This window comes from Oncorhynchus mykiss, chromosome 30 (genome assembly GCF_013265735.2).
Source record: "Oncorhynchus mykiss isolate Arlee chromosome 30, USDA_OmykA_1.1, whole genome shotgun sequence".
Taxonomy (NCBI): Eukaryota; Metazoa; Chordata; class Actinopteri; order Salmoniformes; family Salmonidae; genus Oncorhynchus; species Oncorhynchus mykiss.
Genome location: NC_050570.1, coordinates 12,244,903 through 12,257,399, shown reverse-complemented (window position 1 = coordinate 12,257,399; position 12,497 = coordinate 12,244,903). Strand labels below are relative to the sequence as shown.

The window sequence follows — 12,497 nt, the reverse complement described above, 5'->3', positions numbered from 1 at the left end:
ACCACAGTTACACATCAATTAAAAACAACTCCAATTCCTCCTCCACAGTAACTAAACACAGCAGCCTCTGAATACCCCATATACTCAAAAACAGATCAATATTGTTGACAAGTTTATAATAGGCAAACTCAACCCTTAGTCTCGCTGCCAACATTCCCTACAGCATTCCCACCACATCCACAGACCCCTGTTCCCGAATACTGTTCTTTCGGGTCTTCCATATCGCTAATTTTGCTGCCCCTAACACAAAATTAAGCAACACAACTACACCCCTTTGACTGAACCTGTACTTTGGCCCAAATATATACAGTTGGGAAGAGAAAACCTCTCCCAACGTTGAGAACCAATCAGTGATCAGTTCAATCATCCCGACCAACCTGGGACACAGTAAAAACAGATGTGCCAGAGTTTCAGACTCAGCACAGAATGGACACCCCTCCCCAACAGTAGGGTCCAGGTGTACCAGATGCATGTTGGTGGCTATAGCTCCATGTATTATTCTCCATTGGAGGTCAGCTGTCCTCTTATCAATAGGCAGTTTGTATAATAATCGGCAACAGCCTTTTGGAGAGGCACCTGGACCAAGCACACCCGCCCACCTCGTCGATTTTACCCCTTCCAGGGAAGAGGCATGGGACACCTTTACACATATTCTGTACATGGCCTTCTTTCCCACCTCCTTGAACTCCCCCAGCTCCGGGGTATCGAAGGAAAGCAGCATCCCCACATACTCCTCGAATGCCCCCATCGCAGCACTAACAATCAGTGCAGGGAACACATAAACCAGACCCTCCTTCCACCGATCAGAATTGGAAGTGTCAGTCACATACTGCAGATGAAGCACTGGCAAGGAGTCGCAGACCTCAGCTACGACCTTCCTCAGTAGGCGAGATGATCAGATCCCCGCTCTTTCTCCCAGCTCCTCCAGCGATCTACTCCTGCTCCGCATCAGGTGCTTGTCTAAGCCCAAACAGTCCGCTCTCCTCATCAATATGTAGGCTGTTTCGACCCAGCTAGAACCGTCTCTGTACAACAATCTGTGGGCTGCTTGGAGCCGGAAAGCCATGATTCTAGAGGAAATGTCCACCAGGCCTTGCCCACCCTCGTGCAGTGGCAGGTACAGGGCTGCAGCTTTAATCCAGTGTTGTCCAGACCAGAAGAAATTGACAAGGGTCCTCTGAAGTTCTTGTATCAGAGCCTTTGGTGGCTGCAAAATCATTAGTCTGTGTTACAGGGTAGAGGCAGCAAGATTATTAGCTACCAGGACCCTTCCACTATAAGACAGCTGGGGCACCACCCATTTCCACCTTGATAGTCTGGCACAAACTTTCTCCGCTACACCCTCCCAGTTCTTTTTCTGAAAGACATCTGAGCCTAGAAAAAAAAACAAAGTCTTCTTCCCATCTCTGCCCCACTGAAGCCCCCCTGGTAACCGTGGATCGGACCCCGTCTGAAGCTGACCTGCCCACAGCGCTTCACTCTTTCCCCAATTGACTCTAGCTGAGGAGGCCCCCTCATACACCTTTAAAGCGTTTGAGAGAACCTTAACATCCTCAACCCCTGTAATAAAAACTATCACGTCATCTGCATACACAGACAGTGCTATTGTGGGACCCTTCATTACACCTGGCACAGAGAAACCAGTAAGCTTCGCTCTTAAAAAACAAAGCATTGGTTCAATCTTCAGATTATATAACTGCCCTGAAATTGGGCATCCCTGCCTGATGCCCCTTTGGACAGGGATGAGGCAACTCAAACCACCCCCCACCTTCACCATACACGAGGCCCCAGCATACAGTAAATTCATCCAATGCAAAAAAACATCCCCAAACGCAAAGGCTTTCATTGTTTTAAACAAGTACTGGTGGTCCACACAATCAAAAGCCTTCTCCTCATCCAAAGAAAGCAAACCCACATTTACATCAGACAGTTAACAAATGTCTAAAACATCTCTTATCAGAAACAAGTTGTCAACAATAGAGCGATCAGGTACGGTACACAGTAGGACTGGTCCTTGTGGATCAACAATCCCAGATACTCTTTCAACCTGTTTGAGAGACATTAAGAAAAAAAAATGTATTCAGCGCACAGCAACGCAACAGGTCTAAACATTTTTATGAGAGCCAAATTCCCCTTTTTTGGCAACAGTGAAAGCACCACACGTTGACAGGATACAGGAAGAGAACCCTCATGAAAAGATTCACACACCACTTCATAAAAATCCTCCCCAATAGACCCCCAAAAGTGCTTATAAAACTCAGATGGTAAACCATCGATGCCAGGGGCTCGGCCTGTTGAGAGCTGCATAACTGCTGTGGACAGCTCTTGCAGTGTAATGTCAGAGTCCAATTCGACTCTCTGCTCAGGTCCCAATTGAGGAAGACCGTGTAACAACTGTTCAGTACACAGAGAGTCACAATCCTCTGCCTTATAGAGGGACGAGTAGAAATCCACGGCATGTTGACGCATTTCACTGTCATCCGTGGTCACCTTCCCATCAGGGAGACGAAGGCAGACCATCTGTTTACGTTGAAATGTCTACTGTCCTAGGTTTTAAAAAAAAGCGCTAGGAGCATCCATATCCTTGAGGGAAGCGAAACGATACCTAATCAAGGCACCCTTCACTCTTTCATGCAGAAATGACCTCAGTTCATGTCTCTTGTCCTGTAAGTTCATGACTGGTCCAGGGTCTTTCTGAGTGAGCAGCTTCAATTCAATATATTTGATGTCCTGTTCAAGGGCCTTGATAGTCTCTTTAACTTCAATTTGAGACAGAGCAGTATACTGTTGACAAAATACTCGTATTTGGGCCTTTCCAACCTCCCACCATTGTCTCAAGGACTCAAAATTCCCTTTTATAATTCCCTTTTATATAACAACAAAAACCTGTAACAAAACATGACATCATGTAACAATTGAACATTAAAATACCAGTAAGGTGATGACCTTCGTGGACAGGACAAGTGAATATCAACAGTAACAATATGATGATCAGAGAAACCCACAGGAGTAATGGCACACTTTCCAACCCTACTACAGTATTGCTCAGATACATACAACCTGTCTAACCTTGCTGCACTGACACGACCTTCATTAATTTTTAGCCATGTGTACTGCCTAACTTTTGCATTCCTTACTCTCCACACATCAGAAAGCTCAAACTCAGTTAATAGGCCAGACAGGCTAGTGGCTGACCGCAGGTGAGGTTCTTCAGCGGTGCGATCAACAGTAAAAATCCACTGCACAGTTCCAGTCACCCCCTAAAACCATACACCCCTCTTGATCACACTGTCTTAAGGTTTCCTTTATTTGATTAAATATAGCAATACGCTCTGTGCCCTCATTAGGAGCATAAACATAACAAATAAATAAAAAAAACAAACATAACATCCACCTTGACCAATAAAACCCGACCCCTTGACAATCTCTGTTGTAGATACCACAGTCACCCCTAAGCCTGAGGAAAACAAGATTGCCACCCCAGCACTGGAATTAGTACCATGACTGAGTACATGCTGCCCCTCCCACCACATACCCCAGTCAACCTCATTTTCCTCATCACAATGAGTCTCCTGTAGGAAAACTACATTACGCCTTTTCTGTTTTGTTACTTCTAATACCCAAGCCCTCTTATTCCTGTCCCTTCCCCCATTAATATTGAGAGAACCTACCCTTGGTACCTCCATATAGAAAAGAGAAAAGAAAAGCAGAAGAAACCACAGAGAAACCAAGGAGAAAAAAGACACCCTATGAAGCATGATCATCATCATTATTTTAATCTTCTCTTAACCTGACTACGTTTCCTACCACCTTTTGCTGCTGCAACAGCGGTAATACATTTCCTCAAGCGAAACCGCTTCTTCTCACTCAATTGGTCTAACCCCACCGTCTTCTGTAACATCACAGCTGACCTCACAAACTTATCAACATCAAAATAATCTGCCAATTTGACAGATTTCCCAAAAGTCTGATCCAGAAATTAATTTACCTCCTCTAGATCATAAACTGAGTCCTCACCAGCAGCTGTCATATCAAAAGAGATATCCATATCTTTCTCCTGATCCTCAGCTGAGACCACAGACAACTGACTCCCCTCTACCACATCCCTTTCAACACTCCCCACGTGCACTTCATCACTCGTACCAGGCATCTCCTCTACTACCTGGGAGCCTAGCTCCACAGGAACCCCAGCACTCGTAGTGGGCATCTCCTCCACTACTTGGGAGCCTAGCTCCACATGAAAACCAATCCTGTACCTCATTACTCGTAGTGGGCATCTCCTCCACGCCCTGGGAGCCTAGCTCCACAAACCAAACCAGTCTGAGGAACTGGCTCTTCAGATACATCCTTACCTTCTACAACAATACCTTTCTGCAGCATAACATTTCCCTCTAATACAAGTTGCAACTCCGTGCCCTCATCACGGATAACTTGTTCCTCAGCAACAGGTGCTTTTGGCTGCTCTACCGCTGTCAGTCCACCTGTCCCTACATCAGTGGGCCCAGGCGTTACGAGGACTACCTGTGCCCCTTCCTCGGCCTTCTCCCTTTTTGGGCAGGCATGTCTCTTATGACCAACATCCCCACACTCAAAACACCGTTGACTACCCGTACTAGCATAAGCCATATACAGTCTATTGTCATACTTGATTTTAAACGACAACTCTAAAGTCTGCTCCGGTGAGTCCAAAAACATAAACACCTGTCGCCGAAATGACATTACCTGTTTCAACGCCGGGTGTTTGCAACCCAACGGGACAACCTTAATTGAACTGGCGAACTTCCCAAAGCGCAATAACTCGCGCTCCAATAGCTCATTTGGAATAAACAGCAGTACATTTGAAATCGTTACCCTTGTTGACGGAGAAAAAAGCGGCGTAACTTGAATAAACATTCCTTTAAGAAGTACACCATGCTCAACCATACGATCTACAAGGTGCTCTTCTTTAAGAAGTACACCATGCTCAACCATCCAATCAACAAGACACTCTTCTTTAAGAAGTACACCATGCTCAACCATCCGATCTACAAGACACTCTTCTTTAAGAAGTACACCATGCTCAACCATACGATCTACAAGACACTCTTCTTTAAGGAGTACACCATGCTCAACCATCCAATCAACAAGACACTCTTCTTTAAGAAGTACACCATGCTCAACCATACGATCTACAAGACACTCTTCTTTAAGGAGTACACCATGCTCAACCATCCAATCAACAAGACACTCTTCTTTAAGAAGTACACCATGCTCAACCATACGATCTACAAGACACTCTTCTTTAAGAAGTACACCATGATCAACCTTACGATCTACAAGACACTCTTCTTTAAGAAGTACGCCATGCTCAACCATCCGATCAACAAGACACTCTTCTTTAAGAAGTACACCATGCTCAACCATACGATCTACAAGACACTCTTCTTTAAGAAGTACACCATGCTCAACCATACGATCTACAAGACACTCTTCTTTAAGAAGTACGCCATGCTCAACCATACGATCAACAAGACACTCTTCTTTAAGAAGTATGCCATGCTCAACCATACGATCTACAAGACACTCTTCTTTAAGAAGTACACCATGCTCAACCATACGATCTACAAGACACTCTTCTTTAAGAAGTACACCATGCTCAACCATACGATCAACCAGACACTCTTCTTTAAGAAGTACACCATGCTCAACCATACGATCAACCAGACACTCTTCTTTAAGAAATACCACCACCATTTTATTCATCCGGGATGCATAAGCAACATTCTCATAGCCTACCTTCTCTCCTACGGCGACCAGAAACTCCACCGTGACAGTAGCTTCAGTAACACACCTAAAGCCGTGCCGAAGTGACAGGGACAGCATCCCCATTCGGGCTGCCATCCCCGCCAAAATCAGGGTCATTTCAATACGAAAAACGAAATACTTAATTCTACCACAACAAAAATAATAACCATAATCATGCACAGAAGAAAACCAAAAAAATGCCACCAAGAAATAGCAAACCAAAAGAAAGTTGTGAATATCTAACTCTCCACAACACACGCACTCCTTCACTCAAACAATTCCCAGCATGCACCAAACACTCCCAGCATGCAGAGAGAGAGAGAGAGAGAAAAAAGGGAAGGTGAGAATGAGAGGGTAAGTAGAGGGGGATAGCAAATGAAAGAGAAGATGAGAACGTAAAAAGGTGAAGGAGAGAGCAGAGACAGAGTTGAGGAGGAGAGAGGAAAGAAAAAGTGACAGGGATAGAGAGTGCAGGGTCATGGCAGAGAGAACAAGTATAGGGAGATGGAAAAAGGAAGGGAGGGAGAGAGAACAGGTGTAGGGAGATGGATGAAGAGAGGGGGGAGAGAGAACAGGTATAGGGAGATGGATGAAGAGAGGGGGGAGAGAGAACAGGTGTAGGGAGATGGATGAAGAGAGGGGGGAGAGAGAACAGGTGTAGGGAGATGGATGAAGAGAGGGGGGAGAGAGAACAGGTGTAGGGAGATGGAGGAAGAGAGGGGGGAGAGAGAACAGGTGTAGGGAGATGGATGAAGAGAGGGGGGAGAGAGAACAGGTGTAGGGAGATGGATGAAGAGATGGGGGAGAGATAACAGGTTAGGGAGATGGAGGAAGAGAGGGGGGGAGAACAGGTTAGGGAGATGGAGGAAGAGAAGGGGAGAGAGAACATGTATAGAGAGATGGATGAAGAGATGGATGAAGAGAGAGGGAGAGAGAACATGTATAGAGAGATAGATGAAGAGAGAGGTAGAGAGAACATGTATAGAGAGATGGATGAAGAGAGAGGGGGAGAGAGAACATGTATAGAAAGATGGATGAAGAGAGAGGTAGAGAGAACATGTATAGAGAGATGGATGAAGCGAGAGGGGGAGAGAGAACATGTATAGAGAGATGGATGAAGAGAGAGGTAGAGAGAACGTATAGAGAGATGGATGAAGAGAGAGGGAGAGAGAACATGTATAGAGAGATGGATGAAGAGAGAGGTAGAGAGAGAACATGAATAGAGAGATGGATGAAGCGAGAGGGGGAGAGAGAACATGTATAGAGAGATGGATGAAGAGAGAGGGGGAGAGAGAACATGTATAGAGAGATGGATGAAGAGAGAGGGAGAGAGAACATGTATAGAGAGATGGATGAAGAGAGAGGTAGAGAGAACATGTATAGAGAGATGGATGAAGAGAGAGGTAGAGAGAACATGTATAGAGAGATGGAGGAAGAGATGGAGGAAGAGAGAACATGTATAGAGAGATGGATGAAGAGAGAGGTAGAGAGAACATGTATAGAGAGATGGAGGAAGAGATGGAGGTAGAGAGAACATGTATAGAGAGATGGATGAAGAGAGAGGTAGAGAGAACGTATAGAGAGATGGAGGAAGAGATGGAGGAAGAGAGAACATGTATAGAGAGATGGATGAAGAGAGAGGTCGAGAGAACATGTATAGAGAGATGGATGAAGAGAGAGGGAGAGAGAACATGTATAGAGAGATGGATGAAGAGAGAGGTAGAGAGAACATGTATAGAGAGATGGATGAAGAGAGAGGTAGAGAGAACATGAATAGAGAGTTGGATGAAGAGAGAGGTAGAGAGAACATGTATAGAGAGATGGATGAAGAGATGGATGAAGAGAGAGGGAGAGAGAACATGTATAGAGAGATGGATGAAGAGAGAGGGAGAGAGAACATGAATAGAGAGTTGGATGAAGAGAGAGGTAGAGAGAACATGTATAGAGAGATGGATGAAGAGAGAGGGAGAGAGAACATGTATAGAGAGATGGATGAAGAGAGAGGTAGAGAGAACATGTATAGAGAGATGGATGAAGAGAGAGGTAGAGAGAACGTATAGAGAGATGGATGAAGAGAGAGGGAGAGAGAACATGTATAGAGAGATGGATGAAGAGAGAGGTAGAGAGAACATGTATAGAGAGATGGATGAAGAGAGAGGTCGAGAGAACATGTATAGAGAGATGGATGAAGAGAGAGGGGGAGAGAGAACATGTATAGAGAGATGGAGGAAGAGAGAGGGGGAGAGAGAACATGTATAGAGAGATGGATGAAGAGAGAGGGAGAGAGAACATGTATAGAGTGATGGATGAAGAGAGAGGTAGAGAGAACATGTATAGAGAGATGGATGAAGAGAGAGGTAGAGAGAACATGTATAGAGAGATGGATGAAGAGAGAGGTCGAGAGAACATGTATAGAGAGATGGATGAAGAGAGAGGTAGAGAGAACATGTATAGAGAGATGGATGAAGAGAGAGGTAGAGAGAACATGTATAGAGAGATGGAGGAAGAGAGAGGTAGAGAGAACATGTATAGAGAGATGGATGAAGAGAGAGGTAGAGAGAACATGTATAGAGAGATGGATGAAGAGAGAGGTAGAGAGAACATGTATAGAGAGATGGAGGAAGAGAGAGGGGGAGAGAACATGTATAGAGAGATGGATGAAGAGAGAGGGGGGGGAGAGAACATGTATAGAGAGATGGATGAAGAGAGAGGTAGAGAGAACGTATAGAGAGATGGAGGAAGAGATGGAGGAAGAGAGGGGGGAAGAGAGGGGGGGGGAGAAACAGAACAATACTACTCATCACAATAACAGAATAGAGATGAGGGAGCCAGAGAAATCAATCCACCCACCCATCCTCTCTAGTTAGAAAACTGTGTTAAGTTTCAAACCATAAGAGATGGTACCTCCTGGCTTTAGGTGCCTGACATACTGTATTATCGACTTATGTAGTTAGCTTGATGTTTTTGCAAAATTGGGAAGTTCTCAGGTGTTGTTGACTCCCTGCTTAAAACAGCGGACACACATACACGTGTGCCATCCTTCTTCCAAAACCTCTGCCAGATGTGGCGAATTCATCACAGGGAATTTAAATAAACAGCACTTGATAAGGCATGTCGGCCCGTCGACAGAAGCGCTCCTCCATCTTTAATGAGGTCCATAATAACCTTCCATCATTTTCAGACTGCTTTAATATATCATTAGGCGCTCTGCTCTGACTTAAGCGATGATCTCTCCTCGAAATCCAATCTCTCCTTGTTACAGTCCATTTAATGACCATCTGCACCTGTTCCATCTCTTTGTGTCTCTTTCAGCTCCATCAGGGGAGCCATCTCACCACATTTGTACTGTCCCAAACAAAACTAGTTATTATCTCCTCTATTTTTACCCTTTCAAGGGTAATGGCCAATCTGCTCCCCCTGGTGTTCCCAACCTCCAAATGGTTATGCTTAGTTGTTGTCATCTCTGTCAATGTTGTGTAATTGAGGGAGTTTGGGGCGTGTTGCTGCGTGTCACTTCTCTGAGGGGCGCCATGATTGGATGTTGTCTGAGGGGAATATCTTAAGGAAATAGAACATCAAATGGAATGTGACATCATCTGGTAACACTTCTGGTTAAATATATGACTGAATGTTTTGTCGGAGGGTAAACAAAGTTTAGAGTTAATCATGATTTAATGTGACCTTCTACACTCCACCAGCCACTTCAGGGAACGGTGCACACACAATCTCTAATCTATCGTTATCTCCTAGGACAGTGTTTCCTAATTACGCCAGTACCCCAACAGCACACACTTTTGTTGTAGCCCGGGACAAAACTATACCTGATTCATATTGTGTAATTGAGGGAAGCCCTAATGAGTTGAATCAGATGAGTTTGTCTAGGGCTAAGACTAAAATGTGTGCTGTTGGGGGTACTCGAGGACAGGAGTTGGGAAACCCTGTCCTACAAGGGCTGTCAGGAGATCAGGCACCTTTCACCATGGATTTAAGAAACCTCTCAGCTCTGTTGACAATCCTGCTATCTAGCTATTCAAGTTCAAACAGCAGAGAACTCCCCAGTTACAGTATTCAGAGAACTCCCCAGTTACAGTATTCAGAGAACTCCCCAGTTACAGCGTTCAGAGAACTCCCCAGTTACAGTATTCAGAGAACTCCCCAGTTACAGTATTCAGAGAACTCCCCAGTTACAGTATTCAGAGAACTCCCCAGTTACAGCGTTCAGAGAACTCCCCAGTTACAGCGTTCAGAGAACTCCCCAGTTACAGTATTCAGAGAACTCCCCAGTTACAGCGTTCAGAGAACTCCCCAGTTACAGTGTTCAGAGAACTCCCCAGTTACAGCGTTCAGAGAACTCCCCAGTTACAGTGTTCAGAGAACTCCCCAGTTACAGTATTCAGAGAACTCCCCAGTTACAGCGTTCAGAGAACTCCCCAGTTACAGCGTTCAGAGAACTCCCCAGTTACAGTGTTCAGAGAACTCCCCAGTTACAGTGTTCAGAGAACTCCCCAGTTACAGTGTTCAGAGAACTCCCCAGTTACAGCGTTCAGAGAACTCCCCAGTTACAGTGTTCAGAGAACTCCCCAGTTACAGTGTTCAGAGAACTCCCCAGTTACAGCGTTCAGAGAACTCCCCAGTTACAGCGTTCAGAGAACTCCCCAGTTACAGTGTTCAGAGAACTCCCCAGTTACAGTGTTCAGAGAACTCCCCAGTTACAGTGTTCAGAGAACTCCCCAGTTACAGTGTTCAGAGAACTCCCCAGTTACAGCGTTCAGAGAACTCCCCAGTTACAGTGTTCAGAGAACTCCCCAGTTACAGTGTTCAGAGAACTCCCCAGTTACAGCGTTCAGAGAACTCCCCAGTTACAGCGTTCAGAGAACTCCCCAGTTACAGCGTTCAGCGAACTCCCCAGTTACAGCGTTCAGAGAACTCCCCAGTTACAGTGTTCAGAGAACTCCCCAGTTACAGCGTTCAGAGAACTCCCCAGTTACAGCGTTCAGAGAACTCCCCAGTTACAGCGTTCAGAGAACTCCCCAGTTACAGTGTTCAGAGAACTCCCCAGTTACAGTGCTCAGAGAAGATCGTCAACAAACTCAGTTCAAAGGCTTGGCACCTGTTAATATGACACTCCATTTACATTAGAGCTATTTTGCAGACACTCTCATCCAGAGCGACTTACAGTAGTGAGTGCATGCATTTTCATATTTTTTCTTACTGGTCCAATGTGAGAATCAAACCCACAACCCTGGCGTTGCAAGTGCCATGCTCTACCAACGGAACCACTTTTTTCAACATTATCGGCAGAATGAATACACCCATGATCGCACGCAACCACAGTTTGCTTCAGTGTTTTTACTTGTACACTGTATACAATCCTCTATGAATGTATGTCAGTGGAGGCTCCTAAGAGGAGGAAGGGGAGGACCATCCTCCTGTTAGGTTCTAAATATCAGAGTAAGTGTCACGTTCTGACCTCTATTTCCTTTGTTTTTGTATTTATTTAGTATGGTCAGGGCGTGAGTTGGGTGGGCAGTCTATGTTTGTTTTTCTATGTTTTGGTCTAGTTCTATGTTCGGCCTGATATGGTTCTCAATCAGAGGCAGGTGTTCGTCATTGTCTCTGATTGGGAACCATATTTAGGTAGCCTGGGTTTCACTGTGTGTTTGTGGGTGATTGTTCCTGTTTTTGTGTTTGCACCAGACAGGGCTGTTTTGAGTTCTCACGTTTCTTGTTTTTTTTCGTTAGTTTGTGCATGTATAGTGTCGTCAATAAATACAATGAACAACCACCACGCTGCGCTTTGGTCCGCCTCTACTTCACAAGAGGAGAATCGTTACAGAATCACCCACCACAACAGGACCAAGCGGTGTGGTGATGGGCAAAGGAGAAAGCAGCAGCAGGAGCAGCGCGAGGAGGTATGGACATGGGAGGACGAATTAGACGGTAAAGGACCTTGGGCTCAGCCAGGAGAATATCGCCGCCCCAAGGAAGAACGGGAGGCGGCGAAAGCGGAGAGGCGCTGGTACGAGGAGGCAGCGCGGCGTCGTGGATGGAAGCCCGGGAGTCAGCCCCAAAAATTTCTTGGGGGGGGGCTAACAGGGAGTATGGCTACGCCAGGTAGGAGACCTGAGCCAACTTCCTGTGGTTACCGGGGGGCTAGAGAGACCGGGCAGGCACCGTGTTATGCTGTGGAGCGCACGGTGTCCCCAGTGCGGGTGCACAGCCCGGTGCGGTACATTCCAGCTCCGCGTATCGGCCGGGCTAGAGTGGGCATCGAGCCAAGTGCCATGAGGCCGGCTCTACTCATCTGGTCTCCAGTGCGTCTCCTTGGGCCGGCTTACATGGCACCAGCCTTGCGCACGGTGTCCCCGGTCGCCTGCATAGCCCAGTGCGGGCTATTCCACCTCGCTGCACTGGCAGGGCGACCGGGACCATTCAACCGGGTAAGGTTGGGCAGGCTCGGTGCTCAAGAGCTCCAGTGCGCCTGCACGGCCCGGTCTATCCGTCACCACCTCCACACCCCAGCCCTCCGGTGGCAGCTCCCCGTACCAGGCTGTCTCTCCGGCCCATCCGTCCAGAGCCTTCCTCCTCTCCAGCGCTGCCGGAGCCTCCCGCCTGTCCGGCGCCTCTGCCGGAGCCTCCCGCCTGTCCGGCGCCTCTGCCGGAGCCTCCCGCCTGTCCGGCGCCTCTGCCGGAGCCTCCCGCCTGTCCGGCGC

General features: G+C 46.6%; 1 protein-coding gene across 1 annotated transcript in view; it reads right to left on the bottom strand.

The window, feature by feature from the left end:
- The window catches only part of grm8b (glutamate receptor, metabotropic 8b), a 195,517-nt gene that overhangs the window by 52,250 nt on the left and 130,770 nt on the right, over positions 1–12,497 (bottom strand). The gene's annotated exons all lie outside the window — the stretch shown is intronic.